The sequence below is a fragment of the Hippocampus zosterae genome, chromosome 21 (assembly GCF_025434085.1).
Source record: "Hippocampus zosterae strain Florida chromosome 21, ASM2543408v3, whole genome shotgun sequence".
Taxonomy (NCBI): domain Eukaryota; kingdom Metazoa; phylum Chordata; class Actinopteri; order Syngnathiformes; family Syngnathidae; genus Hippocampus; species Hippocampus zosterae.
The window spans coordinates 10,375,021-10,389,633 of NC_067471.1; the positions used below are offsets into that span (position 1 = coordinate 10,375,021).

At 49.7% G+C, this 14,613-nt stretch overlaps 1 protein-coding gene across 2 annotated transcripts in view; it reads left to right on the top strand.

Annotated features, from left to right (window-relative positions):
• Positions 1 to 14,613, top strand: part of LOC127594022 (chemokine-like protein TAFA-5) — a 71,169-nt gene that overhangs the window by 799 nt on the left and 55,757 nt on the right. The gene's annotated exons all lie outside the window — the stretch shown is intronic.

A 14,613-nucleotide genomic window follows, 5' to 3' on the forward strand; every position in this document is an offset into this window, starting at 1 on the left:
CGTTAGGAATATTGCAGTATCATGATGCTTGTTCTTATTTTCTAAACATTTTTTTTGTTTTGCACGGATTTGCACATTTTTATGACGTGACAAACTGCCTTGCTCGCGGGCACCGTCGCCCCAATCGAGCCTGCGATTCCATAATCGTAAGATGAATGTTATAAAACAACATCTGTCTCGGCATTGTGGCTACACTGATTGACATATAGTAGGAAATATTCGGGGGGGAGGGTAGCGGGGGGGCTTCTGAAGACACACATGGGAACATGATTAAAAAGTGGAAAATGCTACTTGGGCGTCTGAATATGAATGTGGACACGGTTGCCATACGGGCCTGATGCGGTCTCATGTCATTCAGTTTCCCAATATTGGACAAAGCACACACACACACACACACCTTCCCCCTCCCACTTGTAAAAATCCTTCCATTAGGGGACCAAATGGGCGGGGCATATGCAAAGAGTGTGTGGAGGAGTGAGTGCAATAGCACCGAATAACCATGTGGGGGGCTGCTGAGCACCATGTACACACACACAATCAGTGTGGGGACCTGCTTTTTTGTCCCCATACGGAAAATGGTCGCCAAGACGTGACTGTGTTTCTAATTTTATGTCCCCTCAAAACATGGAAACGAGTGCACACGCACACACACACACACACAGACACGTCTCGGGGGCTATGCCGCTGTCGCAGACCCGCCGAGGTCAGACGGTCATGTGTCAGTCATCCCGTTATCAGCACCAAACAGTGACTCCAGAGAATGCATCAAAGACCAAACTCCTGATGAACAGCAAGTTCATTCGACCTTATTAGGCAAATGTATTCACGCAGCACACACACACACACACATACACGCACACACACGCACAGAGGGACTATCTGTGTTTGCAAAGCCCACTTTCTTTCCTAGCACCCTCTTGCCTTTCGTCTACGAATGCATGTGAGTCACGCGTGAAGAAAGATCCAGCTGGCAACTGCGCTCCAGCCCACTGCATGTGGAAAGGAGGGAAGGGTAAAAAAAAAAAAAAAAAAAGTATATCATTAGACCCTCAGCGAATGATTAATATAATCATCCCGTCTTGCTTGAAGCACATTAGCTCATCATTAGCTTCGTTGTCCTTTTCAACGACTTTGCAAGTCGAATTGCATATATGGCGTGCTGCGTTCAAAAAAAGTTCTAAAAAGCAGCCGTTTCTAAAATCGGAAGGACCCGGAAGAGGTCACCGCTTTTCTCCTCGAAAGATAAGTGCAAGATTGAGTTAGCTTTGTAATCACAACGACGGCGGCTTAATCAATGGGGAAGGCCCGCTCGAGGGTTTTGGGTCGGAGCGGGAGCCTTTTTTTTTTTTCTTTCTTAAGCCACCTTGTGCCATGTCGATTGATCTCCTGCTTTGGGCCAATCAATGCAGGCGCTCGGGTGTTTGTTTTAGTCAGCAAGTCTGGACGTCAAGGAGGAGCTCGACCTGGCAACATCTCGCCGCCATAATCAGTCATCGGACCTTTTTACAACAACTTCAGCTCATACTGCGCTCATCTAAGATTTCTCACTTTTTTGGGGGGGGTTATGATTTTGATCCTTGGTGGGCGGTATTTGGAAAGTAAGGCGCGGAGAGTCTCCGTCACCAAATTGCAGTCAGTGAATGAGGGCGATCGAACATTGTCAATAGCATCTTAAAATAGACACTTGATAATCATCAACTGATTTTGCTCCGAAATTATTATGACAACAAATTGAACGGTTACATAAAGAAAACAATATAAAACATGGAGCACGTTGGAGCAATTGATTGCCTACAGTCGTCGTTTGCACCAGGGTGGGGGTGTCGGATTTGTGAAGGTGCGCCAAAAAAAAAGCAGAGTGCGGGAGCTCTTTCATTACGCCTCACATGCATACGGTGCCTGCCACCTAGAATCAACATCTGACTTCACACGTTTCCGCTGAGGCCCTCCCGGGGGGGGGGTGCGGAGGAAGTTGATGTCCTTCGGTTGGGGAGAGACGAATGCGTGAGCCGCTGTCGGAAAATGAGGCCGTTTAAAGGGGGCTGATCCACAGGAAAGAGGATAGAATGAGGGTCGGTGAAGAATAAGAAAGGCGAACCCCCCCCACCCCCCGTTGAGGAGGGCACGGTGAGAAGAGAGCAGCGCGCAGAGGAAGATAGAAGAAAAATCAGTCAGGGAGAGACGAGAGCGAAACACTGGCAAGATAAATGGCAGCTGCTCAACAATATAACCGCTCGAGCTGGAAGAGGCTGTTTAAAACTCTAATCACACAAGAATGCTTCACTAGCCACTGATTACATTCTTTAAAAAAAAAAAGACAATCTGCCTCTAGCTCCCTCCTCTGGAACCTCTTGGCTGTACATTTTTTTCTTTTTTTGGGGGGGGTGTCACTCTTTATTCATGAGACTGTCGCCTGCTCGGGCCGGGCGAGCTAATCAGTATGCTAATCTTAGCTCACGGGTTAGCTCACAATTTAGCATGCTCGCGGCCCTTATGAGGGCTGCGCTCCCCCCCCCCCCCCAGCGCGTGGAAACACGCGACGGTTTGCGGAAGCGTGGGGACTCCTTATAATGCGGTTGATCGTCGTTCTACCGTTAAAATGACCAAGTGCTTCGCGAAGCGCCGCTGACGTGTCCTGGTAGCTGAGGCATTTAACCGTCGCCACGGCAGAGCTAATCAGTATGCTAATCTTAGCTCACGGGTTAGCTCACAATTTAGCAAGCTCGCGGCCCTTATGAAGGCTGCCCCCCCCCCCGGCGTGTGGAAACACGCGACGGTTTGCGGAAGCGTGGGGACTCCTTATAATGCGGTTGATCGTCGTTCTACCGTTAAAATGACCAAGTGCTTCGCGAAGCGCCGCTGACGTGTCCTGGTTAGCTGAGGCATTTAACCGTCGCCGCGGCAGAGCGTATACGTTTGCCTCACCGTGGACGCTTCCAGACAAAACACTGCCTTTTTTTTTTCCTCTGTGATGTCTGAGAAGATTTCACCGGGGCTGATTCACTAGCCAGGGAAGAAGGGGGGGGGGGGGGAACCGGGACTGGGCTGACCTCACTTGTAGGTGAACACGTGCACATATTTGAATACGTTATCCTATTTCCAGCATAGCCCGCAGCCTTCTCCTCTTCAGGGAGGGAGGCCGAGAGAGGAGCCGCTGTCAGGGAGTAGCAGAGCGGCCCCGCCGATGGCCCGGGGAGGTAAATTCATAAGAGGAAGTCAACTTGTTAAGTCTTTCCTGCGAGAAAGGGAAACGCCACATTATGGACCCGGGGAAATTGGGCCAGAGTGCGTCTACATATTTGAAAAGCTTTTTAGACGGCGCTGTTGCAAAATTTAAAGAGAGTGATGAGCGTTTGTACGAGGGCTGCGGATGGAGGCTCGCATTTGCCCGGATGGCGGTAATGAGCATTCGGCGTATGGAAGGCCTCGACTCTTGTAAGTCAACTAAGACGTATTACCATTTTGCAAGTTGAAATATGAAATATTAAGCAGGCGGGGGATCTCTTTCTGCGGCGCGCAAGGGCCCCGCTGACATTAAACGGGCCTGGACGCCAAGGCTCGCGGCGATCCTCGGGTTGGCGTCATCCCATCAGCTTTAAAATGTGTGGGGGTCAGCACGCTTTGAGGCAATTACATCGCACCAGGACACTCTCATTTATGGCTGACGCCGACAGCTTCGGGTGCTCCGGGAAAATCCAAATCTAACTTTTCGACAACGGGCCGCGGTTTAAGTTTGACGCGGGGCATCTAATTGGCAGCCTATTAGGGATTGGGGATTCACGCAGGCCCGGGGAGAACATGCAAACTCCACACAGGGAGGCCGGAGCTGGAATCGAACCCGGTACCTCTGCACTGTGAAGCCGACGTGCTAACCACTGGACTACCGGGCCGCCGGATTGGGGATTTTTATTTTTAATTTCCATCGGAAACACGTTGATCACGTCAAACCGCCGCCTTGATAACAGCCTCACCGATTCTCACTTTGCATACCGACGTTTGACATCCTTCTCTGCGTTCAATTTCCACGCGACGGCGGTTTCCACGATTACCATTGTCGCCTGTCAAACTTCATGCCCAGCGGGGGGCCCCTCACTCATCAGTCAACTCACTTGTTTAGTAAAGTTTAGCTATAAAACGCGTGGCGCAGCCAACCCCGGACCCCCTCCGGTCCGTCATGCTCAAAAGCTTCCTCATCTCACACTGCCACTCGCGTAAGACGTGCCTGCCAAACCGCTGTCTCCCCTAATAGCATGCTAATATACGCTGACATTTACTTTATGGAAGCAAACCGCTCAAGTGTTTTGTTTTTTTTGTTGTTTACCTACACGACTGGCGACATGGCTAATTGCACCCTAAATGTTGGCCGTGCCATTGGGAATTAATGTGCCGTTGGTGCGCCGTAGGCCAACGCTACATATTATATTTTATATTACAAGTGAAAAGCAGAAAAATGCACCGATTAGCGCCTATTTGTAACGTCACAGCTAGCGACCAGCGATAGCCGAACGAGCATGACGGGAAATTCCAGTCAAGGGCCGAGCAGCAAAGGTTCTTTTTGCGGCATGCAAAGCGGGGCGGTAAACGTCTCGGGATGATGCAGAGAAAGGTTAGTGGTTGAAGTTAGATGATGTAATCGCTTGTAATGGCTTCAAAAATACAAATAACGCTTCAGGATAATGAAATGGCTAATGTGAGAGTAGAAATTGCTTCTTTTTACACACTACAGCATCCCGGATTCTAAATAATCTTCGAGACATTTATTTTTAGCAGTAATGGTAGAAAAATTAGGGCGGAAAGATTTGGGGATTGTAGTTCTCGGTTTCTCATCTATGGTCACGAGCTATGGGTCGTGACCGAAAGAACAAGATCCCGGATACAAGCGGCCGAAATGAGTTTTCTCCGCAGGGTGTCCGGGCTCTCCCTTAGAGATAAGGTGAGAAGCTCGGTCATCCGGGAGGGGCTCCGAGTCGAGCCGCTTCTCCTCCACATCGAGAGGAGCCAGATGAGGTGGCTTGGGCATCTGATTCGGATGCCTCCTGAAAGCCTCCCTGGTGAGGTGTTCCGGGCATGTCCCACCGGGAGGAGACCCTGAGGAACACCCAGGACACGCTGGAGAGACTATGTCACCCAGCTGGCCTGGGAACGCCTCGGGATCCCCCGGGGAGAGCTGGACGAAGTAGCTAGGGAGAGGGAAGTCTGGGCTTCCCTGCTAAAGCTGTTGCCCCCGCGACCCGGCCCCGGATAAGCGGTAGAAGATGGATGGATGGATGGAGTTCTCGGTTTATTCAGGGTGGAAAGCATTAACGTGCGCAAGTCAAATTAGACGTGCAAAGAGCTTTGTCAAAGTGCCCGTTTTACATTTTGCTTTCAAACTAGCCCTTCAAGTTGAGCAAAGAATGTGCTTAATTGGGTCGGAATTTAGACAGGAGCCCGGGCGCTGTGCTTCACTCTCAGGAGGATTCACGAATGCGCACTTTTGCATGTTTCGCCTTGGGCCAGTAAGCCTATCCAGAGAGAGATGCTAAAGCTAACCCCCTTACCCGGCCGCCCGCCACCTCCTCCCACCTCGTCTCCTTTATGACTACAAAAAGCCAATTGCTCGGAAGAAAATGCCGGAATGGTGCTTTGAATTCCTGGAGGGGCCCATCACGGAGACACGGCCCACGGAGCCGAGACAGCTAGCATCTGGAGCAAAGACACGCTAGCGTGAGCGGGGGGGGGGGGGGGCTGTCGAGTGAGCGAGGAAGGAGACGACAGCGGGACGAGCAACCGGAGAGCGACAAGAGAGCGCGAGGAGGCAGGGAAATGGCGAACGCGAGACAGACGGAGCCGGAGGTCGACAAGGGAGTCGTAGGAAGCACTCGGAAAGAGGAGCGGGGTTGGAGGAGAGGGCGGTGTAGGGGGGGGTGGACAGTTGAGCCAATGTGACAAAAGACAGACAGACGACGACACCGAGACGCTCCGCCGATTGACAGCCGGCCGGGGAATAAAGTCAAGTAACGCAACGAAGCAGTCTGCAGACGGGAGCGGCCCGGAGGCTCTCTGAAGCGAAAACAAATATTACATTAGAAGAGACAGAAGCCATTTGTCACATCGGGCGGCCCGAAAGGTAGTTAAGGCGGCGCCTATAAGCACCCCTCAGCCGGGCTTGATCTACGGGACGTCGCCAACGCTATGAAAATTGTGCTGAAGTCAACTCGGCTCAATCTATTCTCCCTCTTGAGATGGCAAACTTTCCCGACTCTCAAAGTTGTTATTGGACCCGCGGGGTGGTTCCTTAACTCCGACTCGAGGGCTGCCCGACCCCCCCCCCCCTCTCCGCACACCTCAGCATCCCGCCGACGCGCGTGCTGACGGCCGCAAATCGACGTGAACGCGTCCGCGAGCCAAATCCGCAGGACGTTTATGGCCTCGGTGACAGCTGCACTCTCCGTCGTCGAGTGTGCCGCAAGGACAGCGGAGGGGGGTGGAGTCAGGGCGCCTGTCAGTCGGTCAGTCGGACACTCGGCTCGGCGCCAGATGCTGCATTACCCCCACCCCCCACCCCCAATTTGATAACCGCAGCATCCACTGGTTTGTTTCCGGCTGAGCTCCGACTCGTCATCACTTGCCATTGTATCACGTCTGAATGAGTCAGTGATGAGATCACATCAGGGTTAATTTTAATTTGAATCAAAGCACCCGAGTGGCTCCTTGACTGACATTTTGGCCGGAGAAAAAAAAAAAAGCAATTTCATCATGAATTGCGCGTTAATACCGAGGAATGCTCATTACTGCCGCGCCGCATTTCAAAGAAAACCCAAATGCGCTCCCCCCCCTTCTACGAGGCGATCACCAGATGTTGCAGAACTCGGACACTTTGACCATTGCGGGTTTGGACTGCGGTCCAAATTCATTCATTCATTCATTCATCTTCCTAACCGCTTGATTAGGGTCTAGGGTCGCGGGTGAGTTAACTCATGCGATTAATCACAATGAATCACACATTTTTATCTAGTCTATATATTTTTTTCCCGATCCGCATTGATGAAATTCGCACTGGGGATGTTTACATCGCGCGTGTCGTTCAAAGAGGAAAACATACGGAAATTGGTTCTGTGCTATTATGATAACCAGGCTGTTTATCTTTTGTTGTGGTGACAGATCATTTTCTTATCCGTATCCTTGTGGGAATACACGCAATTTTTTTTTATTTATAATTGCCCGCAGCAGTAGCTCGGGCACTAATTGCCACGTGTCTCTAAACCTGTGAACCAACCAAGTTTGACCTGAGATTAGCCAGTGTTGACTCTCTTTGAACTGACCAAAAAAAAAAAAAAAGGTTGGCAGGGGGGGGGGGCTCGTTAGTGGTATTTGTTTCTCCTCTGGCTTCCGCTCTCTGGATGTGTGAATGATATGGAAATGGCAACCCGCCCGCCCTCATTTATCTCGCCGCCGCCACACAACAATCGCACTGGGATGTGGAAACAATGAACTGATTTGCGTCCGCTGCCGTCGTCGGGAGTAAAAGGAGATGCAGTCAAAGATTTGATTTTAAACCGCACGGGGCTCAGCGAAGGGGGACAAGGAAGCAGAAAGTAAAACGTGGAGTGAAAGCGCCTGACTGCGGGCTTGAGGATCAAAGCTAATGCTAAGCCACCTAGCCGTTGCTACATAATTACACGTACAAGTATACACGTATAATTACAAGTGCGCGACAAAAGCGCCGCTCTCATCAGTGCTCGCCTCTCCGGATGTTTTCAACACATGAGAGAATGCGGATGTGACGCCGCTGCTGTTCTATGGGAGTTTCCTTTGAGCGATGCGGGTGGTGAATGAGTGGCGCGTGGGGTTCCCTGTAGGGCTTTTCTGTGTGTGTGTGATGTATACAATGCGCGACCTGATTCCTCATGCCAGCAGCTGACTCCCGCCGCCATACATGCTATATAGCGTCCGCTCGAGCTGGAATCGAACCCGGTACCTCTGTACTGTGAAGCCGACGTGCTAACCACTGGACTACCGGGTCGCCCATAACTACGGAGTATGTACAAGCCAAATGGTCATTATTGGATGACGTCAATGTTTGTCACCAAGTCAGTGCCACTCCGCATCTGTAGGGGGAGCACTAGTAAATCGATCACCGCTTTAGTCTGTTAGTCTCCCTCGTTAAGAGATGAGGCTCCCTGGGGTGCTAACTGTCATTGATATCCACAAAATTGGGATGTCGCCGGAAAAACAAAAAAGACAAAACGCTCAGTAAGGGATAGCTGGTGGGCGGATCAATCCCACACCCTCGCGCTGGGGGTAATTGCCTAATTAGTCAATGCCTGAAGAGGCCGCGGGGAAGTCAACATGCTTAAAGCTTCCGGCGGAGGAATGAATGCAGGGGGGAGCTCCTCTCGGGTCGTCGCCGCGCAATTTTTTAATCACCGTTATCACCGTTCCATAAGATGGGAAGGCCATCCATTTTCCTTTTACGCCGCACCGCGCATTATAGACCGGATGTCGTCAAAATATTAGACTGCTTTCGCCGACAGCCGAGTGAGTTTATAGTGTGAATAATGACTGGCGGTTTTAGAAATCTCGAAAAGTTAGCATTTCCTGTCACACGATGTAGGTTTTAAATGAAATCCAGTTGCGCCTGGGGCCTTTTTAACTGCAGATACCGGCCGATACCGAAACCGAATGATATCGTTACCCTTCAGAATGCGCTGCGATATCAAACTCGTCTTTGAATTGAGAGAGTAAAATGAAAAGAAACTCATTGCAACATATTTCGGGGAACTCCGCCGTACCGTATCCGATGTCATACCACTGAGTCAAATCAAATTGAATCATTCCGGTTTAAGAATAAATAAGGAAATAAATAAACAAGCCCCCTTGAATCCGATTGCAACCCAAGTATCGTTCGATAGCCGCCTTGCATTTGTTAATGGACAACCCAGTCAGATTTATTGCTCAGGTTTAAATGTACGGTAAAATAGCGCATTAAGCAGATGATATCATGGTCCAAACCAAAAGACTTTAATTAAATGGCCACTCTCAATACATCAATGTTTTTTTTTGGGGGGGGGGGGGGGGATGTTCTGAATGTCACTTCAGGGCTGAGTGACTCCTTACAGTGGCAGAGTTAATCTTTTGCCCCTTAAAATCGCATAATGTGCGTTCGTGTTCACAGAAGCGCAGCAGCCTCCGCGGAACGCTTCGACCTTTGCACGAGGGCAGCCGACAGCTTGCCTCCTCCACACAAGCGTCGCGGCCTTCGCGGGGTCAGCGAGTCACTCGGCAACACTTAGCAACGTGCTCTCGATGCAAAGTGCGCTGCGGTTCCCTGGCGGGCATGTAAAATTTAGACGCAATTTGGGTTGCAGTTTGATTCGAGCGGCAGCCTTTAAATAAGCCATAGAATCCCCCCACCCCCGCCCCTCCCCCTCCTTTTTTTTTTATCCGGAGTAAGCACACTTCAGGCAGAATTGAATGCTCACTATTTTATGCTCCTCCTGAACGCCCCTGAAGCGTCTTTATTGAATGGAAGCTGTAAAGAGGAGAGCGGGGAAGGGACCACCGCCGTCACCAAAAAGCAGTTGCGTGCTTACGCTAAAGTCCGCATTGTACGCACCGAGATCGACAGTACAAGGAAAGTCGGGCTTTTTTTTTGCGCTTTAACGAGCATTGGGGAAACATCAAATTTTATGGTAAACTGCAGCTTTGTAAGAGTCGGATTTTACACCGAGGGTTAGCTTGAAGCGTAACCGATGAACGGTCTTTCTAAAAAGTATTCAGCTTCCAAGCTGGGTTGTATTCTGGGCAGAGGCGGCAAAAATGACTCTAAAAATATAAGTTCATTATCTTTGAGTTAAATGTAAAATTTGACAACAATCTTTTTTTTTTTTTTTTTTTTTTTTTTAAACGACCAAAAACAAAGGACGACCTTGCTTCCCCAAAGCAGTTCATACATGCGCTACCTTCTACATTGACAGTCAGTCAGTCACCGTCTCAACCATTGATGACTTTACAGCTGTAATATTTACGGCTTGTCATTAAAAAAAAAAAAAAAAAAAAAAAGGGGATTTATTTGGATAAGAAAATAAGAAGTACAGATATGTGAAAAAATCTGCTTAGGTACAGTAAACAAAGTATTTGCACTTGGTTACGTGCCACCAGTGACTCTGGGCCAACTGTGCCGCGCTCCAGTTTTATTCATTTAGAAGAGTTTTTTTTTTAATTTATGAGAACTACACCTCAACACAAGATTAAACTGCATTCTCGCCTTTGAGATTATGCAAAACTGCAGCGTTTAACGGTTGCGTCATAAAAGTACTATTAAAAAAAACACGCACATACGCACACACACGCACAAAAACGAAAGTAAAGTCAAGCTTTGTGGCTGCTCTTGTGTCGAGCGCGGGCTGAATTGTGTAGCAGCTTACGGATGATTGACAGCGACCGCGAAGCCATGCCACGGTCAGGCGGGTCTCGCCTCTTGTAAGCGGGGTAGAAAAAAAAAAAAAAAAAGGGACGCGTTCCACCTCACATTCAAGTGCTCCGACTCTCCTCTCTGCTCCCTTCGACCGGTCACCCGCGCCTCACTGTCTTAAATAAACACACATAAGTGGTTCCCGCGGGAAAACCGTGTGGGTGGCTTGCGCAGGGGTATTTCCAAAGCCCGGAACACACAGTCGCTCCAAAAGAATAGTCCTCCGCTGTGAACTCGGTGGGTGTTGGTTTTGTGAAAGAAATAAAAAAACAAACCTAATAGGACTCAAGGTACTTGGGAATAAACAGTGTGCGGGTGTTCAAAATAAATTATTTGGACTTTTCAGGCATGGCTAGGAAAGAAGGCATTTGAGCATTTCGCTTGCAGAGCAGCGTCGGCCAGCGCGACCGATTTTCACGTCGATCATCTCTTTTGAGCTTTTCATCCGAGCGGGCTGCGGATCGGACAAAAGTCGGATCCGCGAAAGCGAGAGCTGGCGAGGGGATCGGGCGGTTAGTCCCTTTCCGCGGCAAGCGCTGTTTGGGCTTTCAAGAACGCGTTTCCGCTTGTAAGCCGCCTCGCGAAAAGGGATGTGCAAAGCGAGCGCGGGATCAGGTGGAGCTCATTCAACACTTGGGAGACTCGGTTTGGGTTTTGTGAGGCGGCATGCGCAGAGCTCTTTTTTATCCTGTCCGTCAATCAAAACGCTCCTGATTAATCTCGTCGGAGAGAGGGGAAAAACCCGCCGCGCCATCTCAAAAGTGGTTTGAAAAATCTGACCGGAGCAAACCCAGCTTTGACCATCAAACAACCGAGATATTCATTGATGAGTTCCGCATAATCGTTGGCCTCTGCGGCAAATATTGATTAATCTTCCAACAGATACATCAACGAAGCGTCATGAGCAAGTCCTAAAAGGTTATTAGACGAGTTTTCGTATTTAAAAAAAAAAAAAAAACAACATAAAAGTGACAGCAAGCGAGCGGAAAGGTGATGGAATAAAATGCGATGTGATTATTTCACGACGGTTTTTTTAAAGGCGCAGTGACACCGCGTTGTAAACGCGAAGAGGGAGACTGACTTATGAGCAAATAACACAAAAAAAATATGAAGCGAAATTAAAGCTCGCTGAGCTTTGAGTCAATGCTTTGAGCAAACGGATTGGATAGGATGATAAATATCCATGTCTATTTTTTTTTCAAACTCATTCACTCCCAAAGACGTTTTTAAACGTCTGCTAGTTAAGAGCTAGCTAGCTAGCTAGCTAGCTAGCACTCACTCTTTCGCTCTCTCTCTCTATATATTTATTCATCCCTTCACCCCTGAATTATTTCTGGTCACCTACACTTTCTTTTTGGATTTGAAAGACGCACTTGAGTGCCTCTGGGGGGGGGGGGGGGGGGGGGGGTTAGGACCCCTTCTGCAATCATAGAAATGTGATAGATTTCATCACTGAGGCAGAAGGTTTCTGCTCTCCCGAGGTCTTTGTGGAGGTGGCATCGTTCCGAGGCGTGCGCCTCCCTAGCAGCCGCGACGGAGCAGCGACCGCACTTTTGGCGCCGTTTCACCTCCGGGGGGGCACTAAGTCCTTCACTCAGTGACCTCTGATGACTTTAATTTCGACTCAAAAGAACACGAAGCTAATGTGAAAAGAGAGAGAGAGAGCAAGAGAGAGGTTTTTGTGACGGTACGAACGCCCCGAGTGATGACAGACGACTTCCACTTGGTTGTTTTGATGCCATTTAAGGAGAGCGTATCGGCTACGATTCGACTCCTTGCGTTTGAGTGACAGCTACTTCAGAACTATTGAGTTCCTCACTCGCGGCTTTGGAGTCCCTTCGTGCGGCGCGCAGGCGCTCGTGACAGCAAGCCCGGAGAGCTTCTGTTTGCTGGCGGATTTTTTTTTTTTTTTTTTTTTTTGCTCATAGGTCAAATAGCGCGTGATATGTGGAAAACTCGCTCTCCCGGGACGGATCGTGTCACGGGTTAAATAAGTGATGTACCATCGGAATGAATGTGTAACATAAATAAGGGGCCACCGGCGTTTCAAGGCAAGTCGACTGCCACATCCTGTTAAATTCCATCCGTTGTTTTGACAGATTTCTCCGGAAACCGATTCCATCAAAAGACCGCGTACATATTTTGTTTATTCTGCCTTTGTGACGGATGAAGCTCGAGAGGATGCCGATGCTCAGCCCCTCCGTGCCAAAAACAGTTTATCGTGAAAGATAGGAAGAGAGAGAGAGAGAAAGGAGGCTTGTCAGCCACATTAATGTCAAGTGGACATCATTCCGCGGCCTCATCAAACCGCACTTCAAAGCGGCACCGATCAATCTTCTTTGCGATCATCTTGATGAGATTTCCCCCCTTTTGACGGAAGCCGATTTTCCCCAAGAGGGAATACGGTGTCGGCGTCGGGGGATTTAAAAACCGCATGGGTGGCGACGCTCACAGCCAAGCGAGGCCCCGACACATCAACAGGACCCCCCCCCCCCCCACCCTAGCCTCACACACTCTTGCCTGGAATACATATTTGCTCTCTCTCAGCATGGACCCATGCACTAAAACATAACATGCGCCTGTTACAGTTCATTTTATCAGTCCACCCCCCCCCCCCAAAAAAAAATGCTTTTGCATTTTTGCAGAAACAGCTGATAAAAAAAAAAAAGAGCGAGCGGGAAGCTGCCGGAGCACACCTGGCTTTGTGATGATAAAGGGGCAGGTCATGGCTCACGGCATGCATCCGGGTTGAGGCCAAGAGGAGAAGGATGAGCGCGAATGAGGGATGTTTTGAGAAAAACACGCCGGGGTGTTTTTTTTTTTTTCCGCGATCATACCAAGGCCAAGGAAACGAGTTGGTTAGCATTTGGAAAATCCGATCCCCGAAGGTGGTTCCACTTATCAATACGAGAATCGGTAGACGCGTACGACACCGGAGCCGCATAAACCGGACAGCCGGGCCGCACAAAACTGTGAGGAAAGTCAATTTGTTTTGCTAACCGAGTCCCCGCAAAGTCCGAGCATCTTCTGGTTTCTTTAGCGCCCCCTGTGGGTTCTTTTTAAAACCTAGACGCGCAACGCTAATGACGGGGGCTTATTTTTCTGGGATCTGTTCATTTGGAAGATGCCGTACGCTAATTGATTAGCTCTAATCTCTCCAAATGTGGCGAGGCGGTTTCCCCCCCCCCCCCCAAAGGCGGCGAGGATTACGTCGCGCCGCCGGCGCTTCGGCGAGGTGATTAGGCGCTCAGGCACGGGCGCTAAATGTCTCTCATCCGTGCGGCCGTCCCGACTGATGTTTTGGTGGATGGACAGCGAGATGGATCGCACGGCCGACGGGAGAGGAAAGATTAAGAGCGGCGAAGATGGAGACGTAAATAAAAGAGGCTTGGGGGAAACAATGGGGGGGAAAAGTGCGAGAGAGAGTTATTTGGAAAGTTGGAAGCCAAGAGGGGCTAGAAATCAAGGGAGGATCAATGAAGAGTGGGGGGTGGGGGGTGAGGGGCTATCAAAAGCTTTCAACTCGCCGCCGATCCTTGAAAGGGGACTTCATCAAAATTGCTCTTCCCGGCCAAACGTTTTTGAAACGTGTGTGTGTGGTGGTGGGGGGGGGGGCAGGGCAGGGGGGCTTGTCGCGGCGGCTGCTAATATTGCAGGAGGAGCCTTGTATCGATTTACTCGTGGCAGGCCTCCTCGTTTTCAATCTGGCAAGGGGACATCGTGGGAATGAGCGGGGATCAGACTGCGACAGCTGATGAATCTGACTTTGGAGGGGGGGGGGGGGACTAAAGGGTGACCGAGGGTTGCGATGACACCCCGATTGACACGAGACTCATTAGACTGACTGGAACAAAAGCTTGAGCCAACATGTTGGGTCAAACTCTCAACTCAATGCACTTGGTAGAAATTTTTTATTTCTTATTTTATTTGCCTCGCTACACTCAAATCAGTCAATTAGTAAAGCTAACGTAGCAAAAAAAAAAAAAAAAAAAAAAAAAATTGTCGGCGGCCGACTATGGAAATAACACCGTGCCCTCTAAAAAAAACATTTTGGGTGAGCTACTTTCTACGCATCCACCCGCGGCCTTCTTTGTGTCTTCTACCAAAGACGAGGGACCTTTTGATGGGCCGCGAGATGCCCGTTTGCGGCAAAATGA